Raw genomic sequence first — 22764 nt, forward strand, 5'->3', positions numbered from 1 at the left:
GCAAGTGCTGAACAATAACAGAGGGCAAATTACATAATAATTAAATGAAGTGTGTGACTATCCCCCCTCATAAGCACTAGCTAAATCGAAACAAAAAAACCATTAAACTGGTCCACTTTCTTCTCATCCGTAACCGACTGCTGTTTCCATGTTCTCCTTCACTTCCTCTTCACATCCCATAAACTGGTGAATCCCAACCTCTGATCCCCTACAGACTTAAGTCCAAAAAACATTCCGGATGGTGAACCGGCATTTCTAGGCATGCAAGGTGCCCCTTTAATCCCGGTAAATATCGACAACATGCATCGGCGCTCTGCATTAATGAGTTCCCTCGTATTGACGCATCATTAAAACCCGACGCAGAGCTTTCTCCCTCTATCCGCAGCCGGTCTGACCCCCACCCCTCCCAGGCACGATGCATCCTTACAACAAACATGGAATGGAAACAAAGACACCATTTGATCCCCAAACCAGTGACCTTTCTGCCATCTTGTCCCCCTCAGAGTTACCCAGCACACCACATTACATTATTATGTAAATGATATCACTCACAATAATGCAGTATTCCCTCCTGCACAAGCAGCTTACAGTCTTGCTTATACATCTGCACGCCTAAACCAATTAAGTTCTACTCGCTAATGACATTATTAGCTTTAATGTTACTGTGCATTGCAGAGATATCCAAGACTGACTAAAAGACCTTCAGCATATCTCAGAGTTTTAAGTCCAATCTTTGGTTCTGCCTGAAAGGAGACTGGTAATGAACAGACCGAGCTGGGCAGAACTGGGACATAAATTAAACAAAACCGTGAGGTTTGATTGGAGCTGTTCTAGAAAGGTGAAGACGGAACAAGGTGAGAATGTTATTTTGTCGAGGCTAACCTGCAGGTACAGCTTTTGGTCACGAAACCGCCGACCACCCAGAGGTCAAATGGACCACTGCCCGGATTAATGGACTTGACAGAGCTACCCCATCCCCCCAAACAGCTGCCAAGACTTCAGGTCTGCTCAATGGAGCTTAATCGAAAACCACAGGTCAAAAAGTAATCACATGAGGTCACACTCTCCAAATAAACAGAACACTGCGATTCGGCTAAAATCGGCCACAGCATCAATGAAGTCGTGGAGAAATGGAGAATGATTGGGTAAATGTGGCTTTGAAACACACACTGTGTGGGATTACTTGTTAAACACAATACCCACCATCAGCTATAACTGACAACTGATGAAACCGTTGAAGTCTATCTTCTGGCATCACTGGACGCACCCAGGAAAGGATATAGCGGTATTAGCATTAGCGCGAGGTTATACCTCACAGGGGACACAAATCTCAATTTCGGTCAGACGTCCATTTCAATACTAGCTGCAGGCCACAGGTTGATTTCTGTTTAAAAGCCGGTCTCACACTTTTTGGCCGTCAGTGTTACTCTAACACAATCATTTCACGTCCAAAAGAACCGTTTAACATAGCATCATACTGTGCATTAATTAAAAAAATTAAAAAAAACAGGACCAACCCCCCCCCATGTCTCTCACATCTGTAAAGTGAAACCTACATCAGGATTAGGGCTTCGGCTCTGCTGAGCCTGACAGGCCTGGTGAAAGGCTAATGCAGAACAAGGTGTGAAAAAACCCTGACTAAAGACTTCCTAGGTGAAAGGTCACCATAAAGAGAGGAAACAGACCCCCCACAATGCATCACTATAACTCGATCAGTGACCATTAAGATTTACCCTTAACAACTTCTTTTTTTGCTAAGAATAATCTTTAAATAAGCAATCAAAACAGACACTCCTAAATCCAGGTGTTTTACCATTATGCATGGTCGATGTCCCCACAGGGAAAAAACAAACATGGAGCCTGTGCAATTAAACAGTATATCTACTGCACCCCAGATAACCCGCAGAGATAGACAGCAAAGACCATCCAGTGTTACCGTGGGGATTCACCGTTTTATTAAATCGCTTGAAAATGAAATGTCTGCCCCATCCCCCATGGGAGAATTCACATACCACCGGGCTCAAATGAGATAAAGACCCTTGTATTACACAAAGTGAACACTTCGTGCTTTTTTTTTTTTTTTGGAGACTATATGAAGAGGCGATTCACATCTGCTGCTTTTGTGCTTTCCAGTTTAGCGCCCCCATATCGCCGAACGCTCGATATTTTATTTCTCGTCCGTCATTCTCCGGCTGATTTCGCCGGCTTGAGTTAAGCGCGGCTTTATCACGAGCGGCGACTCCGAGCAGCTCGCATTGACGGAGTTAATAACGAAAATATAAACCCGGCGGCGGGGGAACGTCTCCCCCAATTTGGTCTCCCTTATTTTTTGGCAGGGAAACCTGCTGTCACCACAGGAGACTTCCCTCATTAGACTGCCATTAGTAGAACTGATTTTTAATAGCATATGCACTTAATATTTTATTTATATGGTGCTTCTGTTTGCCTGCATAGCTATTTGCGAATGTTCCTCCTCCGAGACAGCGGTGTTCAATAAATATTGTAATTGTGAAATAACAGGGTTTTAAATACACAAAACATTGTTGTTTGGCTTCAATTCGGCATACATTTGCCCAGCTACAAAGGATTACTGTACTCCAGGGGTATTTGAACTGTTTTTGATAGGCTGATACCCACCCACAATTCCTCTGCGCACCAGGGGGCCCCGCCCCAAAGTTTAAATACCTCTGCCCTACTCAGATTAAAGTGAATTTTTTCAAAATTGTGTAAATGTGCTGATATATTTTCCAAGGATAACTTCACTACTAAACATTTCATTTTCCATATCCGTTTTCTCAGTACAGATTTCCGGTGATTGTCACTGGGCAGGGGACACCGTGGCAGATACAGTATGTACATACTGACACAGTATAGTCACCAAATCACCTGAGTCGCCTACTGTAGGTGTTTTGGAGCTGCAGGGGCAAACAGGAGCACCTGAAGGAAAGCCATGTGAAATTCAGGAGAACAAGCAGACTGGCAGTAGAAGGCACCCCTTTGGGGCGCAGGGTTCCATTCCCCGACCATCGAGAGGTCCCCCCGCCCACACACACACACACACACTACAAACAGGTGAATGGGAGTTGCCAAATTGTCCGTAGGTATGAACGGTGTGTGAATGTGAGTGAGCCCTGCAGTGTGTTGGCCTGTTCTCGGTTGTTCCCAGCCCTAGTGCCTGCAGCTTCTGGGAAAGGCGCCAGACCCGCACGACCCGGAACAGGACAAGCGGGTACCGGCCATGGATGAATAACAACATCATTGACGACGACAACAAAATAATAAATTGTTGGCTTGGTGTAAAGAGGCCCACACTGTAAACATACAGCACCAGTCAAAAGCTTGGACGAGCCTCCTACGAGGGAGAGTGATAGTGTCACCTCACATGACCTGGCCACCTGATTGAAGACAGCAGAAATGGTTTGGGAGAAGTTTGACCAGAGAGTGACGGAAAAGCAGCCAATGGGTGCTCAGCATATGTGGGACCTGCTTCAGGACAGCTGGCAGAGCATCCCAGGAGGCCACCTCATGGGACTGGCGTGGAGGAGACAATAGGGTCAGCCAGTCTTTGGAGAAATTGGGGTTAAGGGCCTTGGTCACAGGCCCAATGGGGGCATCACTCTGCCGACCCAAATATTTGAACCAGCAGCCTTCTGAGTCCTAACCTACAAAGCTGCCCCCCAACAAAATAATTTCGTTTAATACTTCTTTGCTCAGTGCATAATTCCATATATATTACTTTATACGTTTGATATCTGCATAATTATTCTAAAATGTAGAGAATAGTACATGTGACCCTTTCTATGGGTAGGTGTGTCCAAGCTTTTGACTGGTACTGTAAGACCTGCCTAACTACCAACATGGGTGACTCAAGGATGTTGAGGTTGTTCATTGTGGACTGCCACTGACCAATGGGAGCAAAGGCAGCCCTCCACATGGGCTGCTAATGCTTCAGATTGCTGGGTCAACAGCAAAATGATGTCAGTCCCTCCCACATTCCCCAAATGCGTGGGGCTGAATCATCACCTGCCTGCATCTCTGGTGGATTGCTCTCGTTTCACACCCATACATAAACCACCAAGTTCCTGAGCTTCTAAACCCTTCATTTGTTTTCAATAAAGGAACAGACGAACGGGTTAGCAATGGTGATGAGAAGCAGCACGAGGTCTTTTCAATCAGAAGATTAAAAACAGGAAACTCTGTCGATTGTGTTTTAGCGGGATGCCGACAGCGCACGTCTGGCCAGCTACTCCCAACAAGACTTTCCGAGGTGAAAACACCGGCAGTTACCACGGAGACGTTCATTATTTCTGGGGAAGCCGGTGCTGCTCTGTTAGGCTGGACTGAATCCTATTGATTTATATCCATTTGTTACAATGTAATTTAAAATGTAATTAGCACAGTGGCATCGCCATTTCCAATTGACAATCACACATGCCTCGTATGTGCAGACACACTTATGCACAAAACGCTCGCCTTTCTGCGCTGGCGATGTTCACAGTCATTGATATGTTGATATGCATACTTGTATCTGTATGCACAGCCTGTATGTATCTTTTATGTATAACGTATGTAATGTATGTGTAATTTATCTATATTCCCCTCGCTCCAACTCCTGTCCCCTTGTGTCTCGCACATTCGCAAGTTCTGGTGGAGCCGCAACTCTTTCATTTACACGTGTGCTTGCACATTGTGTTAATGACAATAAAAACTGAATTGAATTGAATTGAGTTGAATGGAACTGAATTAAACAGAATTGAATGGAATTGAATTGTATTGTATTGCCAACCCATCTGAACTAACGAAAGAAACAGCGAGAATCTGTCAGTCATAGTTCCTTAAATGAAGCTGTCAAAGGAAAAAGTATTACGGGGACACATCCTGCTTTTTATGAAAATCCTGTAAATTCAGAGACACACACACACACACACAGCAGAAGGTTATCGGTCAATGAGACTTTATTTAGCGGCTCTCCTAGATTTCACGCTGACAGGAAGTGTTTACCAGCATGAACTAAAAAAGGCGTCATCTGTAAAAATTACACACTGACAAGAGGAAAGGAAGCGATGGTTCCAGCATCCACGCGCTGCTAACATGTCACCTCAATGTAAAACTCAAACACCCATTGTGTCCTGCGACGGACCCCTGACAAAATCAATATCGCGAATAGGATAATCATGCGGTCATTTTTCACGGCTCTGCAGGCTTGAGTAATGGGTCCTTCTGAACTAAGTGAAAGTGAAGGTGTTTCACAAACGGCGCAGGGTCTCTATGGTTACACAAAGTGCCACGTACACAGTCAATTTGGTGTGAGGTAACACCCTCTGCTTCTGCGCAGATTGTTAATAGTGCTACTAATTAGTGTCGCAGTTTTTTGTTAAGGAAACTGTGACTCGGCGTGGAGCACTGAGTTCCAGGGATAAGGGCTGGAATCGCCCGTGTTGTTCACAAGTTTTCCCATGTTGTTGGACATGTTGTTGCAGGTGACTTCACTGGCCTCTAGGGGGTGCCCGAGAGCCCTATAACACTGGATGCGTATTACCCAGGACAGGAAATAGATCACGGTGAAACCCAAAAGGGTGAGAGGTGCCTGAAAATGTGGATATATCGATATTATTACGAAATGATAAATGCTGAACAAATCTCTTCAGCAATGGATTTACCAGTGAGCAGATCAGTCAAATGCATAAATTGGCAATAAATCACCAAAATCCAACAACTAAACAGAACTATGGAAATCACTTAATGACAAAACACTGCGGAAAAATGACGCACCGTTCTGGACAAACACACCTGTGTGGAAGGTCACTGAAATGCAAAAAAGATTCCTTCACAAAACTGAACTGATGTCTCTCCAGAAGGCTTTATCTTACTAGCAAGGATATCAAAAAATGTCAGGTCTTTAATACAGTCCCAAGAGGGTTCAGAGGCAAGAGCAGTGGCTGCTTTCATTACGGACGGAGAGGTGATTGAGGAAACCTCTTCTGGTCTGGGTAATTCCAGGCCCCGGAAAGCTCTGGAATAAAATGTATTTTATACACTGCCATTTTGAGAGACCTGACTGGAGGAATTTACCTGGCTACCATTTTTTCAATTCACCATCTGACAGGTGACAGAAGTGAATAGTGGAATGGGGGGGGGGGGAGCATGGAAATGATGAGGGTGTGTGCTTTCAATTGGCTTGCAAGAGTGTATGCACCAGTGCTTGTCAGAGTGTCTACATATCGTACATTTTTTTCCCCAGGAAGTAGGTGAGTCTGCATTTGCCTGTTGTCATGTGTATTTTTAATTCCACTGTCCTTCTTGTCTTTACTACTTCCTGTTTGCAAAGAAAGTCGTAACCAATTGTCTCAGCATCGCGCTAATGATTCTGGTACAGCATAGTCGCAACCAAAACAGTAGTGTAGTGAGACCATCTCGCAGGGCTCATCGAACACAAAATCAGCTTGAGTGACCTTCATCTTTGGCTGGAATTGTGGGCCTGGTTTTGTCACCAGAAGCAGCCCCACAAAAGCCGATTCCAAAATGCCACCGTTGGATGCGATTACCTCCGGCTGCCAAGCTCATTCTAAAATCACAGACACTCTGATCTCCTTATTTACTGCCCAGGAATTCACACGCCCCACCGCCCGTAACCAACTGAGAGTTTGTGGAACCGGAACGTGGCACTTCGACATTTTTCACCACCACATGACAGTCTGGGATCTCAAGCTCCCTGAAACCAGGCGGAATTACGTTCCACACGATGTTTTTCCAACCAGATCGATAAGTCATTACAAACAAATATAACGACCTGCCGGGGCCCCCACCCTGCCACCCTACCATTTCTGAGGTGCCATGAAACTCAAGCTATACTTCAAAAATGATCCTGCTCTCCGTCGTCACTCCATCCGTCGTCCGGGGCCAATCGATTCCCAGCGTGCTGACACGGGCACGCGTTCCCGCATCTCTCTGAGATTCCGGAGTCATGGGGCAGCCCACGAGAAGGAGGATCACTGACGGGGGAGTCCGTTCAGTATCAGTCAAAGCCCATATAGTACCCTAGGTAAACTTCACCACCGGCGCCCCCTGTCTGAGACAAGTGAAACTGACTTGTTATGTCGGCATCCCCCCTGAAGGTGGTGCGGCTGGCTGCCGCTTATGTTGCTAAATGAGTCAACCGGCACTGGGAAAGTCACAGATAATGAGATGCATGAGGTGGGGCCACGAATGCCGGCTCCGGGTTTGAATGTCTGAAGCGAATCGGTCCTACGTGCTTGCGGCAAGGGGACGGCCAAGCTGGGCGATAAAGGGTGGTATTGAAACTAATTAGAAAAAAAATGCAAAGCAGGGGTGAAATGGACTGAGAATTATGAGACAGTGATGGCTCAGGCAGAGGGGTGGGGGTCAAACCTGTATGCTAAAATGTACTGGTGGGGCCTCATTTATAGTAATCTCTACTGATCATGATTTAACTTATTACCCAAAGTAGCTATATTATCTTGACCGCTTTCCTGCGAGCTTCTACCCATCCGCGCACTGGAGTCCATCCGTAAGCCAGGTCCCTCATCATCAATCCACCAGCTCTTCCAAAGATGGCTGAGGACTCGTCCCCGGGGCCATCAAATCCTCCCGCTCGGGACGGAGCGACAGGCACTGATGGGAGCGGCTGATTTGTGTATTTTCTCCCCCCCCCCCCACTCATCCATAGCAAAATGCTATGTTTGCCTTGAGGACTGACAGAAACAGCGTGGACCACGGCTAGCCTGCGCTGTTAGCATTAGCATGCTGGGCTGCCCGCTGAGGCACCATCAGTCGGCCTGATTGGTCCCACCTGATTAGCGCCGCTCATTAGCGCAGCTAGCCTTGGCTTTCTGGGGCCCCGCTGGACCGGCACTGTTAACCCTGAAGCCCATTTTGGCCCAGACCGATAATCATTTCATTACCATACAGAAGTTTAGAAAAGCGGGAGTAGAGAGATGGATAAAGCAGCAGAATCAGGACGAAAAATATAACCTCACTATTTCCATTGTAAAATCCCAGATTACCAATGATGAACCTACGACGTTTACATTCCTTTTCCTCTTCTGAACTTAATTCCGATGTAATTCATTCTTTATAAATGGCATCTCGAAGTTAATTAAGCATAACTTTCAAATAAACTAGCTTCCCGTTGAGATAATGTCTTTCTTTTCACGTCGATTGCGAAACACTTCATCTGGGATATCCGTAATATGTAGCCACGGTTGTGAAGACACTAATTTGATACACGCCGTTTATTCAAACTTTCATCTTGAGGAATTATGGCACATGAAGTGCTTTTTAACTATTCATGTATAAATAACAAATGCCTGGAACCCCACCTCTCTAAAATGAGTTTTATTTATTCATAAATCACTCCAGAGCAAGAAGCTGCATCTTTAAATTATTTAAGTATAGTCTCATAGTAAGACACTAAGGAAAAACTAATTTCCCACCTTCATATGTCTGAATATTCTTCCCCCATGGAGCAGAGAGTGTCCTGGGGACCGGAGGTGACACAGAGAAGCTTCAAAGCTCACCAGCGACAGTGAATGGCTCTAAATGGATACAGTCAGAGCCCATCCTGCAAGCTGTCTGTGGGAAATCACGGGAAAGACCCCTACCCCCCCCCCCCCAGCACCTCCTAAATGAATATTTTGACCCCACCCTGAAGATGCCTTGTGGTCTACAAGTGGTTTTCAGTGAAGTTCACACCTGGTCATGCTTGGTATAATATTTAAATGGGGCTCACAGCAAACTTCAGGATTTTTTTAAGGTGGGGGGCATAAGAGGAGCATCATAATTCATACAGAGGGGCCAATTTCAGCGGCCAATGATGTGTTTCAAATCAGTGAGTGACAGGGGAAGGGGCATTCCCGAGACCAATCAGCATTCAGCTGGGATCACTGCCCTCTGTGGCCCCGCCCCTGTACACGTCCCTGCAGCAAACTCAAGACAAAAAGAAGAGCAGAATTTCTGTCACGATCATACCTGATTACGGGCTCTTCCAAATGCCCGTATGCTAATCATGTTACATCTAGAAAACGAACGTTATTGAAAACTTGTGTGCAACAGCCGCGGACAGGCGGGGGGGAGCACAGAAAGAGCATCCTTGTGAAAAGCACCCCAGTGAGGAGACGAGGAAGGCGTGAGGGACGTCCGGGAGCCACTGTGGTTGGAGCGCTTCACTGCATCGTTGCTGGTGCTCAGCTAAAGCGTGACCCTGAACATCTGTCAGCCTTGGAGCCTCACAGTCCGACCTGCTGGGCAGAGAACAGGGCTCTGTGTGCGTGGGCAGACGGGCGCCACCTCGATCTCCAGAAGAGGTACCAGGTGAGCTTTGGATCTGAAACACCAGGAAATCTTAACTTTATCCACTTGTCTTCAAAGAGGGGGACCCTAGGACCCCAGCATGACCATTGCCACCTCTGCCACAAACCCCCTGCAATCAGGAAGGCTTCACAAGATCAGAAGATGGACCAGCAGATTCAAGAGGGGTTTGTTTCTGTTTGTAAGCCATTTGAATTTACAACTTCTCTAATGTCACCCACTCTTGTATTGTTGTGCAATATGCAGTCTTGTATCTTATTTCGCTGCCTATACAGTTTTGCACCACTTTGTATCGTTTCATGCTGCCTATACCGTTCTGCACCACTTTGTATCGTTTCATGCTGCCTATACCGTTCTGCACCACTTTGTATCGTTTCATGCTGCCTATACCGTTCTGCACCACTTTGTATCGTTTTACGCTGCTTATACCGTTCTGCACCACTTTGTATCGTTTCATGCTGCCTATACAGTTTTGCACCACTTTGTAACGTTTTACGCTGCCTATACCGTTCTGCACCACTTTGTATCGTTTCATGCTGCCTATACCGTTCTGCACCACTTTGTATCGTTTCATGCTGCCTATACCGTTCTGCACCACTTTGTATCGTTTCATGCTGCCTATACCGTTCTGCACCACTTTGTATCGTTTCATGCTGCCTATACCGTTCTGCACCACTTTGTATCGTATCGTTTGCCTATGTCTATAATCTTAAATTTTGACTAAAGCCAAGATGAAGTTTCCACCCAGTCATGCTTAAACCGGGGTTAGTGACATCATCATCCTGGGATAACCTCTCCTCAATAATGAAAGGCCAGGGGGTGTCGCCAGATCACCCATCGCTGCTCCACATTTAATCTGAGACTTAAATATTTAATGGCCATTAAACTAACAGTTTCTACCCTCCATCTCTGGATAACGAACAACTTCAGTGGTACGGAGCATGAAAGGCTGCATAAAAGGAAAAGACTGAAAGATGATCACTTAATTCTGCCAGATCACTTCAAGAGATTAAAGAAGACAAGAAAGGGGAATTAGAGAATCAGAAGCCGGAGGTAACCAGCACGGAGCAGGTGAGGTTTCAGTCTCGCTGTTTGCCTGCATGATGTTCAGAATCCCAGTTTGGCGAGATGGACCCCCCATGTAGAGTATGAGATCAGCTCCACTGTCACACTGGCATGGCAACAGTGGGCACGGTAACCAGCAGCACATTCCGCAGCGCACTCTCCATCACAGACACATATAAATACGCACGTGTGCGTTTTAGCCACCCAGCAGGCCGACTCTCCCCCCCATGACGAAGGCTTTCCCGGGGCTGGTCCAGAATCTTCCCCCACGCCGTTTTTCCTTTCGTCCTTCCCAGCGAGCACTAGGGTGCCGTGTCTATTGCGGTTTGCCTCTTTGTCCCCTCTGCCACGCACACGTCTGCGTTATTTTTAGCCGTTTCGGAAAGCTTTTCATAAAGGTTTGGCATGAAAGATTAATTCTCCGGGTGAAATCGGCAAGCGAGCGAGAGCTGATGATGAGGAAGGTGCAGGCTGAGTTTGTGTGTCGAGTCGACGGCGAAGGGCTCCCCTCCGTCATAAGCCCGTGTCGTGGTGCACCCATCTGATATGACAGAGACTTCCTGGGTGGCCTACATGCTTGACAGGCAAATGACATTCCGGAACTTTCCCCCTCGCTGCCCCCCCCCCCCAATCCATCGTTATCATAGGCAGCCAGCAACAGGCAAGTGCCTAACTGGTCAGTTAATCCATTCTGCAGCAGCTAGGCAGGGTGACCCAGCTGACTAATCCCCGGATTGGTGAACATTACATGTTCTAACGTCACCTATGACGACCACAAAAGTGCTGGAAAACTTTGAGGCTATATAACAAAATATTGGGCCTCATTACATATTATCTACAGTTATTATTAATAATCAAACAATATATAAGTCTTTAGTACCTATTCCTGAGGAGCACCAGTTCGTAAACAGGACTGGACCACCTTCAGAATGTGGATCTAGACTCTGTAGACTATCTACCAGGGTTCATAATCCTGGTCTTAGCAGCAGGTCAAAGGTGTGGATCTGTGATGTATGAGAGACGTGAGTAACATTGAAGCAAAATGTTTTCCTCAGTATCGTCTGTTTGCGCCCCTTTAAATGAGTTACTTTATTAATAGCTTAATTCCCAGGTCACTGAATAATTAACTGAATAAGCAAAGAATTTATTTTTTTGCATCACATGAACCAAAAGGGAGGAGGTGTGTGAGGGCTAGGAAAGACCGGCACCAAAGGTAACAAATCGTGACGTTCTGACATTTTGTAATAGCCCAATAAAGGCAGTTTACCGAAGTTGGTTGGTTAATTGGTTGGTTGAAAGCAGGTTTTCTTAAGTCACATGACACGTAATTAGGGGGGGATGAGTGACTCACCCCTTAAACCCATACATCTTTCATTGCTTTGCCCTTAAATGTTTTCACTTTACCATTTTTAGATTACACCACATTTAGATACAAAAAACAGGTTGGGAACATCAATTCTAGAGATGAGCTTTCGAGTCCTTGCTTGGAGTCATTCACCTGATAGAAGGGGAAGTGTGGTGTCTGAGACATCACCGTCAGCGACAGACCCCGGGACACCACCCATCACTGACAGACCCCGGGACACCACCCATCAGTGACAGACCCCGGGACACCACCCATCAGCGACAGACCCCGGGACACCACCATCAGCGACAGACCCTGGGACACCACCCATCAGTGACAGACCCCGGGACACCACCCATCAGCGACAGACCCCGGGACACCACCCATCAGCGACAGACCCCGGGACACCACCCATCAGCGACAGACCCCGGGACACCACCCATCAGCGACAGACCCCGGGACACCACCCATCAGCGACAGACCCCGGGACACCACCCATCAGCGACAGACCCCGGGACACCACCATCAGCGACAGACCCCGGGACACCACCCATCAGCGACAGACCCCGGGACACCACCATCAGCGACAGACCCCGGGACACCACCATCAGCGACAGACCCCGGGACACCACCCATCAGTGACAGACCCCGGGACACCACCCATCAGCGACAGACCCCGGGACACCACCATCAGCGACAGACCCCGGGACACCACCCATCAGCGACAGACCCCGGGACACCACCATCAGCGACAGAGCACAGATCCAGCCAGCTGTCTCTGTACCTTTTGCTCCCCTGACGGCTTCTGGTTTGTCAACCCAGAGATGTCAGGTTCAGGCTCGCGCAGAGCTGATGATTTTCAAAAAGCCAATCTGGAGCCCCCCCTCGCTGTTTCCCCACCCCCTCCTCACCTTGACCTGACCGCAGTGCGTGGCCGATTAAAAAAATGCTAATGCGCCTTTATCTTTGCGGCGACTGCCGAGGCTGCTAACGAAATGCTAATCCCACCGACGCCTTGGGAGCGGGCCCCTCGACACCGGCCACACTGTGAGATGAACGCCAGTCGAACCATGACTGGGACTCATAGGCTTTTTGTCAAATAGGTACTTCGTTATCAATCGTCGTACCACTGGAAGCCATCACTAGAAGTTAGCTGCAAGCACCGAGGCCCTGTATCATTCAGGAGTCACGACGCATCAGTCTCCCGCTGTCCGCAATGCATTAAGACGTCCGTGAATTTACCCTGTAAGCCCAATTACCAGCTAATAACGCTTTTACTTTACGTCAATAATCTCCGTCAATAACTGGCAGCTAACCAGCTTGGCTTAACCTTCAATGGTAACGCCTTCAATCAACGTCTACTTACTGTACATGAAGAACACACATTCGGAAAAGTACAAGCTCAAAGTTTCTCAAGAAGTGACATCAGAAGCACCAGACAGCTTCCGTCACCTGTTACTGGTATAACGTCACCTGTTACCGGTATAACGTCACCTGTTACCGGTATAACGTCACATATTACCGGTATAACGTCACGTGTTTCCGGTATAACGTCACCTGTTACCGGTATAACGTCACGTGTTTCCGGTATAACGTCACGTGTTTCCGGTATAACGTCACGTGTTTCCGGTATAACGTCACCTGTTACCGGTATAACGTCACGTGTTTCCGGTATAACGTCACGTGTTTCCGGTATAACGTCACCTGTTTCCGGTATAACGTCACCTGTTTCCGGTATAACGTCACGTGTTTCCGGTATAACGTCACCTGTTACCGGTATAACGTCACCTGTTACCGGTATAACGTCACGTGTTTCCGGTATAACGTCACCTGTTACCGGTATAACGTCACCTGTTACCGGTATAAGGTCACCTGTTTCCGGTATAACGTCACCTGTTTCCGGTATAACGTCACCTGTTACCGGTATAACGTCACCTGTTACCGGTATAACGTCACCTGTTACCGGTATAACGTCACCTGTTACCGGTATAACGTAATATCACGGCCTACTTTAGGTTTTCTTTAGTCTTTCCTCCATGATTCCCCAGCTATTGTGTACATTTTGTTCAGCCCTATCATCACAAGCAGTTCAACCACTTAACTTGCTTGCAATTAGCACCAGTAACTAGTAGTGGTTGATCTGAAGACATATCCGGATTGGCTGAGGAGGTGCACACGCCGAAAACACGGCACTGATTCAAAGTAACAGGAGAAGCCATACTTAATACTTTCTCTTACAGGATAATCCGTTGATTGGTTTGAAGAATGAAAGATTGGGGGGGGGGGGAGCGAGGAGCACAAAGTCACCACGCAAACAGAAAGGGGGGGGGGGTCGGGCTGTAAAGCCCATTAATCTTTCAGCGCCACAAGGCAAACACCACGTCAGACCTTCGCTTTCAAATTGTGCCCGAAAATCCAAACGGCATTTTAGGGCACTACAGGCCCTTCATTTCACTTCCCCTTGCATGTCATTTTGTCTGGGGCTTTTAGAAAAATTACGAAACAGTCTGAGCCTCACAAAAGAGGGGCGGCCCTGTTTTTTCATCAGACACAGGAGGCTGATGATTTAAGGCAGCTCAGTCCTCAGAGACTGTAAACAGCATAGGCCAGGGGGTGTTAAGGGGGAGCCGTGGCATTTGGGGGGGGGGGGGATGAAAAAAGACTGTGTCGCTATAAATCCAGACTTGTGGGTTCGTCCACCCTGACCGCTGCAGCATCTTCACCAGGCTGGTGAAGATCTTTTTACAAGATTTACTCAAAAATGATTAAAGAGTGGCAAATGTAGGCCAGTAATTGCCAAAAGGTACCTAAACTTAAATGGTAAAGATTTTTAATAAAAGTATAAACGGCACCGCATGAGCAGGGGCCGTGATGAATTATGATGGAGACCTGTCCAGTGGAATAGTCCAGCTGGTCTCCAATCCCCCCCCCCCAGCATGTGTAAATTGGTATGTTCTGTCTAGGAAGGCCTGGGAACTTCCCCCCCCCAGCTCAGCCCCACCTGAGTTATTAATCCGTCTTTGGTGACCTCCGTCTCATTACCATGTGACCAGACAGCCCCACGTCATCCGTCTCTGCCTGACCCTGCAAAAGAAGGCTTTATAAAGCACCCTGCCCCCCAAATCCTCGTGTTACGCGGTTCTGTACGCTGTGTCGACAGAGCCGTTCTCACAGGCATGTGTGTAATGGATGAATCCATCCGCCTAAAGTTTATTTACGCTGGGGGTCATCATCCCGCCCGCAAGATGCCCATTCGTTGAGCTGTGAAAGCTGAGATTGCGCTCCATCTCTGTCTCCCCGGTGGAAGTGCCTTCTCTCGCTCCATCTCCCCCAGGCTGGTCATTTGGAGGCCGTACCGGCATGAGCTGTGATGAACACTCTCACGCGGAGAAGCAAGTCGATGGGCTCCACGAAAACACCGAGGGCTTCTAATGAAGCTCGCGAGGCAGGTGCCGCTCATATGACGGCCAGATCCCAGCATTCCGGGGGCCCCGGCTTCACCTCGCCAGCTGTTTACAGTGATTCAACGGCAAGAGAAATCCGGAACTATTTCCTCACTGATTTTTCAAAATAATATTGTTTAGTGCTAGAGTAAGGGGAGAACTGATCAAAAAATTCTCAGTGTCACAAGAGGTCGACATGCAATTATGTTACACGCTACAGAAATCTCTCTGCCCTATGTCACTCCGCCTCTGTTTACGTTGCTTATCTTTTCCCCCGACTTCAATTTCTCCTGACCTGTCCACCAAAATTCCGGCCTGAGCCAATTATTTGGGGATCTGGTGGGAATTCTCCCAGCCAGCTTTTAATTTGTGTTCTGTACACAGAGCAGATCCAGGTTTTTAAGAAAAACAGCAGGTCGCTTGACGGTTTAGGGAATTCCTAAATTTACATGTTGGGGGGGGTGATAAATAGCAAAGGGGCCGAGAGCCTCTGGCTGCAGACGTTAATTCCACGGGCTCCGTAATGACCGCCTCGCCGCTGCATTAGCCAATCAATCACCGGCGGGCTCCCGGACGCCACTCTGACACCTCATGAAATTTCAAGGAAGCGCCAGTGCGCCATTTCAGTGGTGCCAGGGGGTGAGGGGGGGTTGGAACGCTCCCATGACATCCATTTTACAAATCTGGCGTATTTCACATGGGACAGTGTCCAGACTGTAAATGCAAGGCTCTGTGTCACGCGAGGTCGCCGGGAATCAGCCTCTGAATATTAATGCCTGCAGGTGGAACGGCGAGTCGGGCTTGGAAGGAACGACCCCAGACGCAGTGCGAGGAAACCGGATTACAGAGTAAGCACCGGCGTCGAGGGGGGGCCCGTCACAGCTCCTTACGCGACACGGGGACTCTGGCGCCTGTTGCCAGGTAAGAATATGACAGCCGCCGAATGCTACCAAACGGGAAGGACACAGCAGCGGAGGACGAGGGGGAAAGAATCCGTAACATCATGGAGAGACGTGGGAATGAACCTGGAATCAACAGAAACTGAGGGGAAAAAGCTGGACGGCTGCAGTAGTTGTAAAGGTCCCTGTCAGCTCAGGCCCCCCCCCCAGACCAAGGCTTCTGTGGATCAGACCCCCCCCCCCCCTCAGACATCCTGAGCAGCTAAAAGTTTGGACTGCACTTTAGCGAAGTGAATGTCAGGAAATCGGCACGGTGGCGTTTCACTTTTCACGCTCTAACGGGGGGGTCACAGTGGGGGGGGGGGGGGGAGTACCGGATCTGACTGACAAGCGGAATGAGGGCTGCCCCCATCGACTCACCGGCCCCCTCCCCAAAGCAAAAGCCCGCTCGACTCGGATCACTGAGGCGGCTCGGAAGCTGCTGGAGTGTGAGAGGCTTCCCCCCCCCCAGGGGCTCATGGGTAACAGATCTCAGCGTGTTCCTCGGGGCGGACCTGTCCACGGGGCTACGGGAGAGATGGCAGGTTTGGGGGGAGGGAAAAGCTGACAGCAGAAGCTATGGGAGAAGGATGAGCAGCGAGTGTGTCTGTCTGTGTGTGTGTGTGTGTGGACATGTGTGTGTGTGTGTCTGTGTGGTCCAGGTATACCTTACCATGTAGGGACCAAATGTTTTTTTTTACCTTATGGGGACCAGTTTCCTATCTGTCTGTGTGTGTGTGTCTGTGTGTGAAAAAGAGAGACATCTCAGCAGACATCTCCCTCCAGGATAAGGTCCAGGCAGGACGTACAGGTGCACATCTTCATAAAGTGACATGGCCACCCACACCAGCTGGGTTCCTGGGGCCCAGGTCCTGCGCTCCGCACGAAGGTGGACCCAACTCCCAACCGGTGCACCATCGGGTGCTAATCACAGCCCCAGCTGCCCACTGCTGTCAGGGGAAACTAATTGGTGGTTAAAATGCTCTGGGATCTGTTCCAGCCCGAGGCGGTGCTGTAGTGTCCTTGGGCGAGGTTCGGCGCTTCCTGAAAACCCATCCGGAACATTCTCGGCTATATTAGTGGTTTTAGCGAAGCGGCAGCAGGGTATTTGGTGAGCGGCCGAACTAGGTGAGAGTTTCATGCACGGAGATAAACGCAAACCGATACGCAGCTGTTTGCTTACCGGCCCCAACATGTTCGAGGCCCGGGAGGCTGTGGGGACAGGAGACTTTTTTATAGAAATGAATTCCACCTCATTATGCACCATTAGCATAACATCGATCTTGGAGGGATAGTAATCAGTGGTGAGCGTTGTTTCTGAGACCCATCTGCACCATCAGCACTCCCAGGAGGAGACACATCTACTCATGAACCAGGGTCATCCGCCCCAGCCTCCAGCAGAGAAGGGTATGGGGGGCGGGAGGGTTAGACACAGAAAAAATTCCCCGATGGGGGGGGGGGGGGGGTAGTTGGTAGTTTAGTGGGTTAGACCTCAATGCCTGTGATTGAAAAGTTAGAATCCCATACTCGGTAAAATAAGCCTTTAACCCCCCCCATAAAATAGCCCGCCCCAGCACTCAGACCGCAAGTTTCACTCTCAACTATGTATTTGTGCGTCTCAAAGGACAGCAAGATGGGAAAAGTGAAAAGAAGCATTGCAGTGTAGCTGTATGTGGCGGGTAGAGCATCGTTACGTTTCGAAGGTCTGGACATTTCTACAGCGACACATTACCAGGGGACTGTCCCTAGTTCTGTAATGTGACAGGCACAGGACTAGCGGGAAAGGGGCACTTATCTCACATGCAGGGTAGCGTGTGAAAGGCGAGGGCGTAATTGTGGAGCTGCGAAGTAGCGGGACAGCAGCGGGGGACGGCTGGCTCCTGTACTCCTGTATTCCTGCCCACAGACGCCTCCCGCCGCCCCGGGATCTCGTCACCATCCCGCCTGACACTCACTGCTCGTGTCCCACGGAGGTTAATTAGCAAAGACGTTAATCAGGCTGCTTAACTGTTAGCGGCGTAGGCAACAGAGAATGGACGAGGCGACGCTTTATCGATATCCCCTCACGGCCACCGTGCTCAGCGAAATACGGGTAGGAGGGGGTCTACCTACACCTTCAGAGCTCTGTGGATTTTCCCAGGGTACCAGTCGGGGGCGCCGGTGGTCATGCTCAAGAGGCAACAGGCCAGAGATGTTTTTATACTCTTCGTAACAGTGGCTGGTTTCACGGTTATTGTCATTATCCGTTATGCCTGACGACACCCAACCGCTACAAGTCATCAATGAGCGCCAAGTTAAAGAATTACCTCTCTTTTGGTCCCAAAGCCTTATGGAGGAGAAATTTTGGGTAGAAATAACCAGAGCACAGGAATTTTTTTGCACGCCCAGCTAGCCGAAGGCTGACCCTGTGTTCATGCTGGTATTCAGCACAAGACTTTGCAAGAGAATAAAATAGAGGAGAGCTGTATATTAAACCAAATTGGGCATTTAGAGCGCCACTGTCGCCGTGCTCTGCCGATGTCACTCGTCTTGTGTCCTGTCATCTCAGTCATGTGACCCATCTCAGTCATGTGACCCATCTCAGTCATGTGACCCATCTCTCCTCTCTCTACACACAGCATCCATGTGAGGCTCACAGCTTACCTCCAGCTAGTCACCCGTGACCGCGTCTCTAATCAATCGGCCGGCTGCGGGGGAATGCGGCACTGAATTCCCAGCAGGCTCGGCGTCGGGACACTAAAGCAGCCCGGATCGATGCGCGCCGCGCCCGAGACCTTTCGCATTATCAATGAAACATCCTTGAGCGAGAGGCTGAAGGAGGGTCCAGCTGGCAAGGAGGCCGAGCTGGGAGAGCTCGCTAACCACGGATGGCTGCGTCGTACGCGGAAGCTAGCGGTGCTGTTTGTCCGCTTCCCATGCGATATTTGATTTTATATTATAAGGGTATGAATTGTTCCAGTTGGCTGCCAGAAGCCAGTCGGACACCGGCTATATAAATGACGACCCAATGACTCGTAATGTCGTATTTTCCAAGAACGCTGACAACTATCGGAACAGAACTGAGGAACCCCACACGCGGTTCCCCCCCCCCAGCACCACCCGGCATTCAATGGGCCGGGTGCAGAAGCAAGGTGCCCGTTATCCCCGTGTGATGGGATGACAGCCTATCACTTTGCTCGTCACGGGGGCACGGAGATGTTGACGGAAGGCTAATTTGTGGCACGAGGAGGTGTGGGCTGTTATAAACGTTGGGGCCTTGTTCCCCCACGTCCGAGTAACTGTGGGGATTCCCCAGAGGATCCACGATCTGATAGCTCTCCAGGTGGAAGCTTCTGGAATAACATCCACCACATGTCCTCTGAAGAATAACAGGATAAATGGAATTTCTCTCTTGGAAAAACCTGCCGGGCTTTTTAGTTGCAAAGTGACACTTGAAACCAAAGTTGCATTTCCGTGTGGCTGCCGGCGCGGACTCGCCGAGCAGAGAGCGACGATGCAGCTTAAAGGCGGCCGAGCGACGGCTGGAGGCTCATTCCACACGGACCGGAAGAGAGAACGGCAAGCCACCGAGGCTTTTATCTCCGCGAGCTTCTGCACCTAAATGAGGATACAATTTATAATGGCCCAGCTCGCTATGCTTAAGAAAAAAAAAGTACACGGATGAAAAATGGGGGTTTGCAGTTGCTACAGAGCCAGCGAAAAAAAGGAGAGGTCAGGATCGTGGCCAGGATGGTCTGTGCTTATCATACATAAGACAGTCATGCTGAACATGAGTCCATACTGACCACCGGCGGGTGCAGTTATCACCAAGCCCCTAAGGATTCTGGGTACCACATAAGCCCCTTTGGTTTGTTTTGTTGTGACCACATCTTGCCAACAACATAGGGCCTCCCCAGCACCCAGCTGGCAGCCAGCCTTCCTGTGTCCAGAAACGGCACTGAGACACTGGCAGTCTGTCCCCCCCCCCTCCGGGTAGGCTGCCGAGGCCCCTGTTTAACTGACCGAGGGGTTCGGGGGCCCGGATCCTGCCTGTCTGGGGCGCTCTACTCACTGACTCGCGGCGTCCGTGCCGGTGATTTTCAGAGCAGATGCTGGACCCAAACAGAGGCACTGGTCAAGGAAGGTTGATGGATGAGTCATCTAGGAATGCGGGGGGGGGGCAAGTGTAGGGGGAGATGCCTGCTTTGCAAACACTCTCCACAGATGGTTCAACTTATAATATTCCAACTTTACAATGGGGTGACAGCAATAGACCTAGTCATCAAACTCCGAGTTTTGATGCGTTCCTAGGTCAGCCACATGCCGTAAGATATTTTTTACCGATGCCGGGATGATGGCTGCATCCACGTAGCCACACCTCCTGTCTTTGTGGCCAATGTCTCATACCCAGTTTAACAACATACTTCACGTCAATCAATACCTATTGCTCAAATCTGATTGGATGTGCCAGTGGATTTCAAATTAAGCATCTGTGGTTTGGCTTCTTGGATTGGTTGAGCGTTCACTAGTTTTGCACTAAGCATCTGCCAACCCAAGACCCGCTTATACAAGTTAATTCTAGAACTGGGGCTGGGAAATCTGATCCTGGAACAGCATAGGAGCTTGCTGATTTTAAAATGCTTACATTTCCAACTATGCGTCGCGACCCTTTCAGAACTTGCCGTGAGCCAAATTCGGGTCGTGACCCATGGGTTGAGAATCACTGGTATGGACATTTACTTTATTCATCAGAAAAGGCCCTGGAGCAATATGGCGTTAAGCGGTTTGAGGACAGATGGGGACCATGTGAGGCCGTGACAGAAGCCACACCGTGGCTCAGTACCAGCTACCTTTCAGTGAGAAATGCAGCTTCATATGCAGCACCCTGCTCATTCCGTCACAGGTACCGGACCCGATTCGGGTGATTTTGATAAGTCAGTGCGTGAGCTGGGCTCTCTCACCTTCATCTCCTATTCTAATTCCCAACGTGTTGAAGAAATTGCTCCATTCAAATCACAGCTTCTGAAGATGCATTGCCTTGCATCACCACAAAACAGTTGAGAGAGCAGATTCCTAAAGCTTTTGCTCATATTCACAGAGGTCAGTTGGACGGTTGCCCGTCTCCACAATGTGAATCAGGATGATTCTTCCTGATTAAAACGCATTCATCCATCTTCCAACCGCAAACGGGAAGGGATGCGGGAGGGCTGGGAGCCTGTCCCAGGCAGGACAGGCCACACGTCGCGCACACACACACACACGTGCAATTTAGAGATGTCTGTTTTCCTAGTTGCATGTCTCAGGATTGCAAGGGATAAAAACAGATCAGTTAGACAAATCTGCACAACACAAAACCAGGCAAACTCCACACACACACACACACACACACACATAGTGGAGGTGGGATTCGACCCCACAACCCGGGGGGGGTGAGGCAGCAGCAGCACCCACCCAGCTGCCATGCTGCTCACAGTGAAAATTTCACTCCACAAAACTTACACTCCTCTCCTAAACACATTACACATTGCTTCCCATAATGCATCACCTGCAACCTTTGGTGTAGCAGCACCAGATCACTAGCGGTGCACATTCCCCAGCTTCTAAAGCTGCTATGGGTAACATCCCAGGTGCTCTATGGGAAACATCCCAGGTGCTCAATGGGAAACATCCCAGGTGCTCAATGGGTAACATCCCAGGTGCTCCTGCAAGCATGCGGCCTCAGTTTAAGTCAGGTCTCGCCCCAGGGACGAGCGGGCATCAGAAGACACATCCGCAGGCAGAAACAGTACCATCCTCACATTAGGTTTCACCGGGGGGGGGGGGGGGGCAGCTGCCCATTTGTGTCAGTAATCTCTTAACAGTTCACAAAACCCATCCAGAAAATGTGGAGTGCATTATCCCCAAATGGAGGGCTAATCACATCTGAAGATCTCAAAGTTACTCGCTTTATTTAAAAAAAAAAGGCACTGCTAAACGTCGGGGTACACAGCTTCCACTGCACTGGGAACGGACATCCTCCCTGGACTGCCGACCCGAAGAAGCTTCCAGATGCTGGCGTGTATCTCCATGGACGGGGTCGGGGCGTAAAGGCCAGCGCTCCTTGCCTGTGGTGCCCTGATCTTCGCAGCTGCCCATCGCCAGGTTCTCCACAGCGCATGGAGATGCCGGGTCGAGCTCCCGCATCATCGGGAATTTATAATAAATTGAATTTTATGCAAATGAGTTGGTCTGGTACCATGTGCATTAGGGTAAATTTGATTAAATATCCTCACTGAGCCTCAGACAGCACATCTGGGAACCACCCCCAAGGCTGTGCTTTATAATTGAGCGACCTCAGACCTTAACTATAAACCCTCCTTGTATTGCAGTTATGAGGCAAAGAATCGTTTAAATTCCAGACAACTTAAAACACCCAGCAACCTGACGGACACCTAGGATAAGAATACCAGAATGACTAAACGTCCTTTGGAAATTTGTATTATAAATGACTATTTTTCCTCCAATGTCTGTTCTCAAACAATGTTTCTGCTTCTGTCGCCTTGTGCTAAGTGAATGTCAGTAACAGAAAAAAAATGAACCACTTAATTCTGTCAAACTACGGAAAAGTACAGCGGAGGTTTACATTTCGCCAGTATTTGTTAAAATAATTAAATATTTCTCTTGGATG

At 48.9% G+C, this 22764-nt stretch overlaps 1 protein-coding gene across 3 annotated transcripts in view; it reads right to left on the bottom strand.

The window, feature by feature from the left end:
• The window catches only part of kcnip2 (Kv channel interacting protein 2), a 69946-nt gene that overhangs the window by 45570 nt on the left and 1612 nt on the right, over positions 1-22764 (bottom strand). The window lies entirely within an intron of this gene.

Source organism: Paramormyrops kingsleyae, chromosome 20 (genome assembly GCF_048594095.1).
Source record: "Paramormyrops kingsleyae isolate MSU_618 chromosome 20, PKINGS_0.4, whole genome shotgun sequence".
Lineage (NCBI taxonomy): Eukaryota > Metazoa > Chordata > Actinopteri > Osteoglossiformes > Mormyridae > Paramormyrops > Paramormyrops kingsleyae.